At 40.1% G+C, this 10,555-nt stretch overlaps 1 protein-coding gene across 1 annotated transcript in view; it reads left to right on the forward strand.

The window, feature by feature from the left end:
• The first annotated feature begins 479 nt into the window (after positions 1-479).
• Positions 480-10,555, forward strand: part of LOC104160826 (arginine-glutamic acid dipeptide repeats protein-like) — a 53,297-nt gene continuing 43,221 nt past the window's right edge. Inside the window, 1 exon segment of the mRNA XM_009699095.1 lies at positions 480-554. The gene's annotated coding sequence lies outside the window, so the exon portion shown is untranslated.

Genomic DNA, 10,555 nt, shown 5'->3' on the forward strand with positions numbered 1-10,555 from the left:
GCGTTTGCTGGTGTTTCTCCGAAAATCGGGACGGGTGAATCCGGAGGGTTGGCGTCTGCGAGGGCTCCGTAACCCCTGCGACACCTTCGCTGGAGAGTCACTTTTCTTTCCTGAAAATCAACGTCGCGTATTTGCCTTCGCCTGCTGCTTCTTACTTGGAAAATAGACTTCCAGAGAGACGTGCAGCAGAATACTTCGGTCGTTTTGGAGAAGAACTGACTGTGGTACTGACTTTTTTTTAAGCTTCAGATGTTGGAAGTTTGACATGGAAGGGAATGTGGTTTGAATTTTTCGGTATCTTTTCAAAGCCTTTTTTTCCCCTGTTTTCAGTTGCTGTGTAGGTGTACGTTTTCTTCTGTCGGCAGTCCTTAAGCTAAGAACATTGTTTGGGCTGTTGTGCTGATTAACAAGATTATTTTTTTTTTTTCCTTCCCCTTCTGCTGACGTACTGTTTTTGTTATCTTTTATCACAGAAACGTTTTATTAAGGGGTTGAGGCAGTACGGCAAGAACTTCTTCAGGATCCGAAAGGAGTTGCTTCCGAATAAAGAGACTGTAAGTACATTTGGACTTTATGTAATTTGCTTTTTCTCTCGCTGCTTCAGTGTTTGATCTTACGAAACTATTTCCGTTTCACCCCGAACTGAATTCTCTTCAGAGAAATGGAAGAGAAATCCACAGCCAGAAAAGGTAGCTGTAATTTTTAGTGCAGGTTTTTTAGGTCTTAGTGTATGAAAGATGTTACATAAAATAGTCGTCGTTTCTGGACAGAGTCGCTAAGGTTGGATGAAGTGTATTTATGGAGACCGAATCTAATTTTAAATTCTGACATTATGATGGGATAATACATTTATGTCACCCAGTCGGGCTCAAATGGCATCGGGTAGTTAAAGAAAACCTAAACCGAACCAAAATCGAACAGAATCTGGAAGACTGAGGTATGTGCCTGCTCCTGTGACCTGCAGAATTCGGTGGTCGTATTTAACTCTTCACGTTCCTCAGACGTGCGGACGCAGACGTGTAACTGCAGTTTCTGAATTGGGCTGAGGCTTATTACTCTGCTGAACTTGGTAAAGCTTCGCTGTCTGTCGTTCTGTCGAGCATCCTGGCAAGTGCTTAGAAGGAAGATGGACAGGGAGGAGTGGTTGACTTCTTCAAAGGAAAGAGGGTTTTGGGAAGCCTTGGGAATCTAGTTACTTCTCCGTTAGTCCTAATTGTCAAGCTTCTCTAGAAGCTTCGGTTTCTATTCTGCAGGTGTCATTTAACTGTGGGGAGGGTGGTTTTGGAAAGAGGTTTTCGTATTTGTTCTGAACGTAGAAGGGAGATAACTCAATGAAAATTGAGTTAGGCTATTTTCTGGCAATCTGTTAGTGATCTGGAAAATACAAATTTAAAGCGTAACTGGTTGTTTAGACTTTCTTGTCTGTGTAATTAGGATGTTCAATAGGGAAGAGTATTACTGTAAAAACATTTTAAAACCTATTGCTTACTGTAGCACGTTTCCATTCTCTTCTGAGATGTTCCGGTGAGACAATGCTGCGATACCACAGTCTTGTGTTGGTAAATAGTTAGTAACATCGCGTAAGTCAAATAGAAAGGATTAAATGGTTCCTGGAGTGCCTCAGTCGATGTACATGTTCGCTGATTCTGTTGAGAAAGATGGGAAAATTTAATTTCCCATCAAGTGTAGGTAGGCTTTGCTTTAGTGTTCTGCTGGATTTTGAGGCATGAAGGCCCAGTGGAGAGATGACAGCTTAGAAGGAAAGCTGAAATAGTGTGCTCCTTAGCAACATCTAACACATCCAGCACATCGCCAGCTTAAGCAGTCCTTTCCTCTTTTCTTTACACTGTCTCCTAGCCGTGTGTTTAGAACAAATTGATGTTTACTTTAGAAATGAATTCTGCTGATGCTAAAGTTACTGAGAGGCAAAAGTACTCTTCTAAAGTTTGAATTACAGCAACTGTGAAACAGGCTTTTAAATATAAAACGTCTCTTTGTGATAAACAGTTTACAGGGGAAATGAAAAGAAAAACTAAAGAACTGAGAGTTGGGGGCAGGTGTCTGACCCTGTTTGTACTACGGGACTTCTACCTTTGAACTTGGATGTCAGGCCTAAGGCTTTTTGTAAAAGTTTTGCAAGTTTGCAAGTGGTACGAAACTTCATGTAAGCTATCATTTTTCGAGTGTCGCATTTTTGTTTCATTTGGCCTAAACTTTTAGTATAGAGAAGACTAAATATTGAGTTTGAGCAAGTGGGAAGGCAGTGTGTTGATGGTTTTGAGCAGGCTTTTTTAGCTCCTTATGTGGTAACTGATCTACAAATAACCTTTGACCTACAACGGATTGTTTAATCTCTGTTTCCTATTTTTGCCCACAGGTCTCACTTCTGCTTTCTTTTAATTCCCAATCTTTTTCAGACAAAATTTACAACAGTTTTACTATAGTAAGACATGCAGATTAAAGGCTGCAGTAAATAATATTTGACTACTTGGTTTTGGTTTTCCTCCTTAAAGTGGAATAATGAATAATGTAAATTACAAGGCTGTGGAATTAATTTGTATTTTTTCATCACCAAAATAATTTTGGATACTTTGCCTGCCATTTTTACGTTGCAGTGTGAAGTAACCCTCTAGCAATTCCAGAAACACTAGAAAAAAGGCCTTGCGTTCCTGTTTAGCCACCATAATAACATCAGGTGAAACTCTAAAAATTATTATATGGATGGAAAAGCACTACAGCAAATCCCAGGTTCTGCAAAAGCTACTTGAAAATGAGTCGGGGCATTCGTGAAGTGACTTGGCCTAAATGGAAACCCGGCTTTAGGTCAATGCATCCCATTCGTTTCTAATTTATTAGAGTTTGCCTTACTGAAGCCTGTGGGGAGGGGAGCCAGGGTTTTGGCCTCTCTGCAAAACCCACTTAAAGTTAAATCTCCTTATTATCGTGCTTCTTGTATAACGTGTGCCTTTTCTGGACACTTGGTTAACGCTGCTTTCACTGGGGGAGAGCTCTTCCTAATATCGCCTTAAGCCCTGCAGCCGGAACATTGCAACAGTGGAAGATAAGTAATACGATAGAAATACAAAGTTATTGTAGAGACTAGGCCTATTTTTATATTAAATCGAGCTGAGGCTACTATATGGGAAGTCAGAATATAGAGGTGAATATGACACTATATTTCTTTTATAATAATGGAAAGTGTAAAGTGGCCATGGTGAGAGATGAGAATTAGGCCATACTGTACTAAGTTTTCACAAGTGTGTTAAGGAATGTCCTATTTCAGTTGTGCCTTTGCTTTTTTTTCTCTCCATAGTTAAAGTACAATGTCTTTTAAGAAAACCCTGTGTTAGTCAGTGTGTATTTTAACTAGTTCAACATAGTTTTTCAACGTTTTTATAATTGTTTCTTCTCAATGAATAACCAGCAAGAAAAAAAATCTTTATGAAAGCAAATATTTACTGCATATCAAAGCTGTATGCTTGTTTAGGTCTTCACTCTTCCAGTTTATTTCACATTTCCAGTTTATTTCAAAGTTGATGTCCAAGAGGGCTTCCCAGTGGGCACGAGTCTAAATAGCTGTAGTGTTCTCTTCAAGCTTTTATGAGCAAGAGACGAGAACTGAAATCAGGTTTTCCCTGAGCATGCCTTCTGCTGAAGTGGGAATGCTGGAATGGATCAAGGCAAGTCAGTAGTTTTAAGGCTGGATCAGTAAGTGTTAACTCTCTCAGACTCTGGAGAAAAAGTGCACCTGTATATATAGATGAGCTTAAATAAAACTTCTGAAACTTCCTCGGGTTTCCATTGAACTCTATCTTAAATATATCTTCTCTGATCCCATGTGTCTGTCTTTTCCCCTTCCTCCTGAATGGTTTTCTTTTAGTTGTAGCTGTAGTTGAATGGTACAGTTGAAGTATCCTGCTCTCGTTTGGTTCGTGCTTGGCAGCACTTTTGATTCTTCTACATGGTAAGCCGAGAAATAAATTTTGGACATGAACAGTTTTCATTAATAACTTTCATTTAAATTCATTCGTTGTGAGAATGCAAGGTACACAGCTGGCAACAAATTTTCTTAAGTATCTGATTTGGCTTTAAATGTGATGTTCCCCCCCTCCTTATTTTGGGATAATTTGCTAAAATTTTGTGATAATACGGGATTTTCAAAGTATTTAAAATTCTGTTGCTCTGAATTCTTTAGGTAATTACACTGAGCTACTTGCATTTGAGAGTTTTGGAAGCACCAGCATTGTTGTAGACCTGAGATAAACGTACTTAAATGCCTACAAGGTTGGGGATTGACTTACTGCGTTCTTGTAAATAGCTTAACTCGGAGTTAGTGACGTGCAAAAGGTAAATAGAGCCATGGCATGGAGGTGAGGGTGTGCAGAGCAATGACGTGCAGTCAGAGCAGGAGGAGGAGGATGCCAAGTCATGGTGTCAGCTTGCTCAGACTTAGAGCTGGGTCCTGTCCTGCTCAGCCTGCCCGGGGCCTGGTCACTCAGAAACGCTTCTGTAAACTTCAGGCTGGGTGCAGTTTCAGTTTGCCTGAACTATTTAAGGCCATGATCCCAGAAGAAACACATTTGTTTTTCTCTGGCTGGAGTTCCTGCAGCCAGCTTTATGTCAGATGTGTTAGCTGACCAGCAGAACTCAAGCATCTTACACCAGTTAATTAGCCACTAGAAATGGAGGGGGGTGTTTGTGATCATCCCTTTGGCAGCCTTACATAGGTTTAAAAATAATATCGTGTTATGTCGTTGGGTAGCCATGGCATATAGTGCCATTGAATTGAGGGTTTGGAAACACTCTGTCTTTCATGGGAATAGACCCAAGTACTTTTGACCTCGTCTACCTATTCTTAAAACGGGGGATGACACCTATCTGAGCGTTTTGAGGTTCTCAAATGACTCCTGCGGCGTTCTTCAGGGAAAGTTTGCGGTATAGTGAGTGTGACCATGGTCTAATTGTCTGCTTGTCTTTTTACTGGCAGGCTGAAGCTCCTTAGTGAGCCTTGCAGAGCTGCTTGCCTAGTGAGAGGTCCAAAAAGAGGACAGTGAATCTTTGTGGAGGCAGGCAGACTTTGCTCTAATTTTGTTATGAATTTCCCTGTTGAGCACATAGGTATCTTTGGTGTGGGTGATTTTTGGTTTGGCTGCTTAGCAAGAGATGACAGAGCGCAGTCAAAAGGTCTTGCCTCTGGGTGGATGCTTCTGTATTTAGCTTTAAAACACAGTGTAAACAGCAGTCATGAATATCAACTGTTTTCCTTAGTTCAAAATACCTGCAACGTGCTGTATTTATGCACACGAGAACTAAATGTGCATCGCTTTCTTCTTTAGGAAAAACAGTCTCTCTTCTGATAGTAAAATCTTTCTCTCCAAATTAAATGCTGTTGGGAGTTATCTCAGAGACTAAATAAACTGTGCTCTGTTAATGTTAGGAGACAAAATGAGTGCAGTGTGAGCTTTCAGCATAAACTTGTGTTTAATTTTAGATTGAGGTTTAGATAAACAATTTTATTCCTGCCTCATTAATGCTTAATCTTGTGTTACATAATATACAATATTGGCTTCCTGAGTAGCTCTTAAATATAGTGCAAATGTGTAGTAGCTGAAAGGTCACTGCAGTTACCGTATGTGCAGGCTGGCAAGGTGTTTGTCCTCTCTGAGGACAAACTGTATACTATTGATGTCAACAAACAGCCTTAGTAATAATTGTGCAACTTTTTCATGAGTGTATGAAAGGTAACTGTGATTAGTTAGCCCGACATCGGCTTTTTAATGTTTGCATTTAGTGGCAGAACTTATTCGTAGCAGTAGCTGAGCTTGTGGCACGGACATTACCACTGTTCTCCTTTCCCAAAGGAAACACATTTCATTTGATGGTATATTCCCCCAATGATAAGCTATTAATACATTGCATGATCGAGATATGTTATTTCCTGACTTGTCTTTGCTGCAGGAGTGTTCAGAAAGGGACAAGCTATGTAAGCCTTTTCTGTTTGAAAGCAGAACCTTTTTCCTTAAGAACTTGTTCTAGCCTAGATGCAGTCAGAGCTGAAATTTTCCATTAGAGTTTGAAGCGACTGCCAACATAAACAGCCACTGCTTCTTTTCATTTCATCTCTGCTCACTGCTGCTAGTGCTTCCTTTGCATGGATATTACAGTAGGAGGGTTTTGTTCTTGTTAAAACAGGGCCTAAGACTTTTTTTTTTCTTCAGTCAGAGCAGATATCCTACTGGGCTTCAGTCCGTTTTGAGAAATGGGCAGAGGCATCAGTTAGTCGTTTTTCCTGTGTAAGTGAAACCATCGGTTCATTTGCATAACAAACTCTTCTGGAGGGAACAGGTTGCCTCTTTTCTTTTTTCTTTTTCTTGAGAGTGGCTGTCTTAGCTGATTGAGGGAGAACACTGAATGAGTATGTTTGGCTTTAAGGTAAAGCAGTGTACTGAGACGGCATACAGTAATTCAGTTCACGCTTCTCACCGGGAGCAGAATAAGTAAGCCAAAGAATTTAATGAAATGCTGAGCTCATAGGAGCTGAGCTCAGATGGAGATATTCCTAAATTTAAGTGGCACTGAGCTGAAAGCTGTTTACAAAGACGGGATCGTCTGTAAGGGATGTTCAGTATATGCGTTCGCTGTGATTTGGCTTGTTTTTAAAAGTTTAAGTGTTAAACCTATTGCAAATGTCATCATTTTATTGAATAATAGAACAGAAGGTTTAGAAAGGTCTTTAAAAAGACATAAAGGTTTAACTGTAGTATACACTGTGTCATCTTAATCTCTAAAACTGATTTCAGGTCTTGCAGGTGAGTAGAGCTGCTGACTGTGTACTTCAGTGGACGAGCTTGGGCCACAGTTCCAGCTTCATGGTTTATATACCGTGCGTGTTCCTTTCGTTTGACTTAACATATCCTGAAGGTATATATTGCTTAGCTCTTAAATCCTTGCTCTGTGAACTGCCTTTTTGCATTGACTGTTGGCCTTCAGGGCCCAGTGCCACTAGTGTGTGGTCGTCTGATTAATGACTATGGTTACATCTTCCAAAGACCAAAATACCCTTTCGCATACCTGTCTCCGTTTCAGCTGAAGCAAGTAAAACCAAAGAAAGAAAGTACCTAATGTGCTTTATTTTTATTTGTTTTAAATCTCTTAAGCTTTCTCTTAAGAGAATTCCTTTTCAATTCTATTAGTTTACTTTTGTATTCTAAAGTGAATTTACAGTGTTACCGGCTCAAAACCTGGGCTGCTTAGTTGAGTTTCTTATGAAGAAACCTTTGTAGGTGAAGAGCATAAAACCAGAAGGTGTATTTGCCGTGCCAACTGGACTCTAGAATTGCATTTAGCATGGGTAATAAATCAACTCTGCTCTCTGGTGGGGGTTTTTTATTATTTTACATTACAAGATTGAAACTCATTGTTTATTTTTCTCTGAAGGTTTAGAGGGAGGTAAGGGTAAAATACTGTTGCAAGCAAAAGAGGGCCATTAGGCAATTAGATTGAGTTCTGTCAGAGTGCCAAAAAGGACAATTTCTGCTTTGTAGTGAAAGGTATGTAGTTGAAGATCTAAGCCAAGATTATTTGGGAAATTGATACAATATTGTCTGAGTCTTCCGCAACAACTGAGAACATAATGCTTCTGAGATGCCTCATAGTTCTGTTACACGGTATTTTTCCATACCTTCTTTTTGTAATTAACCATCATAAGGCATTTTGGTTTGTTTATTTTCTTATTTTGAATTCTCTTTTGCATCTATGCTGAAGGGTATATGTGACTCTGGTTAAAATGTTTTTGTTTATCAACAGCTGTATGCTTTTTATTCTGTTCTCTTTTTTGCATCTACGCTGAAGGGTATATGTGACTCTGGTTAAAATGTTTGTTTATCAACAGCTGTATGCTTTTTATTCTGTATTTTCCTTTCCCTGTGAGAAAAGATACTAGCTTTTCTTCTTTTGTAGCAGCTGTCAGATTGTATCAGATACTCAGACATCAGTCCTAGCATCCTATGAATCTCAGGTACATAAAATAGGAATCTATTTTGAGAATTTGTGCAGTTTATTTTCATGGTTGAGTGTCCTATTTTGGCACGATTCTTTTCCACGGATGCCGTGCACCAAACCCTTCATGTTGTTTGTTTCCCATCCAGTTAGCGGCTGAAGATATCCTTGAAAACTTGAAGATGGCATTCAGAAAGGCAAAAATAAAAAGAGTCATGTAAGCAACCATGATGTTTGTGGGACATCCTGTCCTAGAACGGTGCTAATGTTATAAAATCTGGGTAACTCCTTGAAGAAACCAGTCTGCCTGGTGTCTGATTTTTGAAATGGCTTAATAGAGAAGTATTCTCCATGCAATCCTCTCTGTGGTACTAACTCACAGATGAAGATCTCATGATCTTTAATTATATACCTAACATACAGCACTGTTGGGTATGGAATTGAAGTTTTTACGAGTTAAGAGCTGAGTCAGAAGCAAACCTAGCAACTTGCTCAGGGAAACAGAACAACTGTGGCAAAGCAGGAAGATAAACCTTGATGTGCTTTATAATACTTGCGTTGATGTAAAAGCGGTGTTGCACAGATCTCATCCGACAAGCGGTTGATGTAACCTATGAAAGATATACATGAATCAATGGCTTTGTTTTACGGCAAGTTGCCGTAACAGCAACTTCTGTTATGAATGAACATGGCTTTCTAAGAGGGTATTGTCTGTTTGGGGGAGACCCCAAGAGCACAACACAGTGCTGGAAGGGCAGCGTATCAGTGCTGAATACATGCTTCAGGTGCTGTCTGCCTGGTGCTGGTTAGCCCTTCTTTCTTATCTCTGCAGTGGGAATTCCTGTGTGGAGCAGACAAAGGAATTCTTTTTTAAAAGTGTTTTTAGAAAGGGGGGGGAGATGTGGAGACAAGCGGTTTGGTTGGCAAGTGGTGAGTTTTATGGCAATTGCTCAAGTCTGAGATACTGAAAAACAAACTGCGGTGAAACTCAAGTGGTTTTTGCAGCTATTTCAGCTTCCGTGTTTAAACTTGATGTTTATGGCCTATACGTAATTGTTTTTTTGGTTTTGGGTGTGTGTATTTGGGCCAAATTAGTTACCTACTGGAAGGCAGCGCAGACTCTTCACAGACAGGTTTTTGCCAGACTGGTGGCTTGCTTACTTTTGAGGAACAAGCATTCTGTCTTGGTACTTGATTTTCTCCTCCTCAGTACCCACGCTGCTTTCTTCTAGTTGGGGATAATGAAGATTAATTACAAATGTTCAATTAAGGGGAAAAAATGGAGCAGGGACAGCTAGATTGTAGCTAACGTAACTGAGGATGTCATCTAGGTGTTGTCCCAAGCAGTGCCATTTCATATGTATATTTACAGTACGTGAGAGAGAGATTGCAATTTCAAAAGATATTGCAGCAGTTTTCTTTGAATTTTCAAGTTCAAGAAGTAAATAAATATAAACAGCTTTGACCTGTTGAGAAAGTCATGTTACAGGAGAGCCAGGGTGATCTGGAGTGCTAAGTAGTGCCACGGAGTTGCAGTTCCTTAACACGGCCATTCATAACATTGCTGTCCAGGTTGTCTGAGGTCTGATAGAGCAAACATTTGGGGGCAAAAGATTGTGCACCAGGAAGAAAAAAAAAAATCATCGGTTGGCAGAGAGTAAACTATACTTTTAATGCGTTTTGCCTGCCACACTGAGTATGAAATTAACTTTCTTATACAACAGATCATTGGCCTTAATCGTTGCTTCCTGCCCCAGATGGCCCCGTAAGGACGGTGTCGGCAGTGTTCTTTTGGCATAGAGTCAGCCCCCGAATACATTATTCAGTCCTAAATATCCTGTAATACGCTGCTATAACTGTACTGTGAGAACAAGACAATAACAACTTCAGTAGACAGATGCACTCATTTTGTCATTTTTGTTTCAAACCAGCTGTAAAAAAGAAGCAGTGCTTGATTACTGGTGTTTTTATTGTTGTTGTTGATTTTTCTTGCCAGGGATAACTCCCAGGAATTACACAGATTGTGGAATAAACTGAGAACGGGGAGTTAAGAATAGTGACTTTTGTTTAAGGGGCTGTGCCACAGGGGAGACCAAGGCAGTTTGTGGATGTAACGGGCTCTGTAAGCCTTGTACTTTAATAAATGTTTAATATCACAAACTGAAATCTGCTATGTCTCCTTTTGTTTTGGTTCCCCTTTCTATTTTGTATCTGAAAGAAAAATGCTTAAGAGTATGAGAGAATTTGAATTCTGAGGGCATAAAAATGCTAATGGTTACTTACAGGTGATGGTGGTGTTTTTTTGGGTAAACATCCACTGCTTTTATCACGACAGCACGTAAGGGAAGAGCCCTGGTCTGCGAGGTGGGCAGTTGGGAGGAGGACGGCTGCGGATCTGAAGCGTAGCCCTGCGTACCGTGTGGGTTTACAGTGGGGGATTCCTTTCCCTGCCAAGAGGTAGAATGCGTTTTCAGGCACCTTAGTGTCTTCTGGTATGTGGAAAACAAAGATAATAAAGCTGTGAGCCATGTGAAATGCTTAGGCTTTGGGTTTCCCA

This window comes from Cariama cristata, unplaced genomic scaffold (assembly GCF_000690535.1).
Source record: "Cariama cristata isolate BGI_N322 unplaced genomic scaffold, ASM69053v1 scaffold6500, whole genome shotgun sequence".
NCBI lineage: Eukaryota > Metazoa > Chordata > Aves > Cariamiformes > Cariamidae > Cariama > Cariama cristata.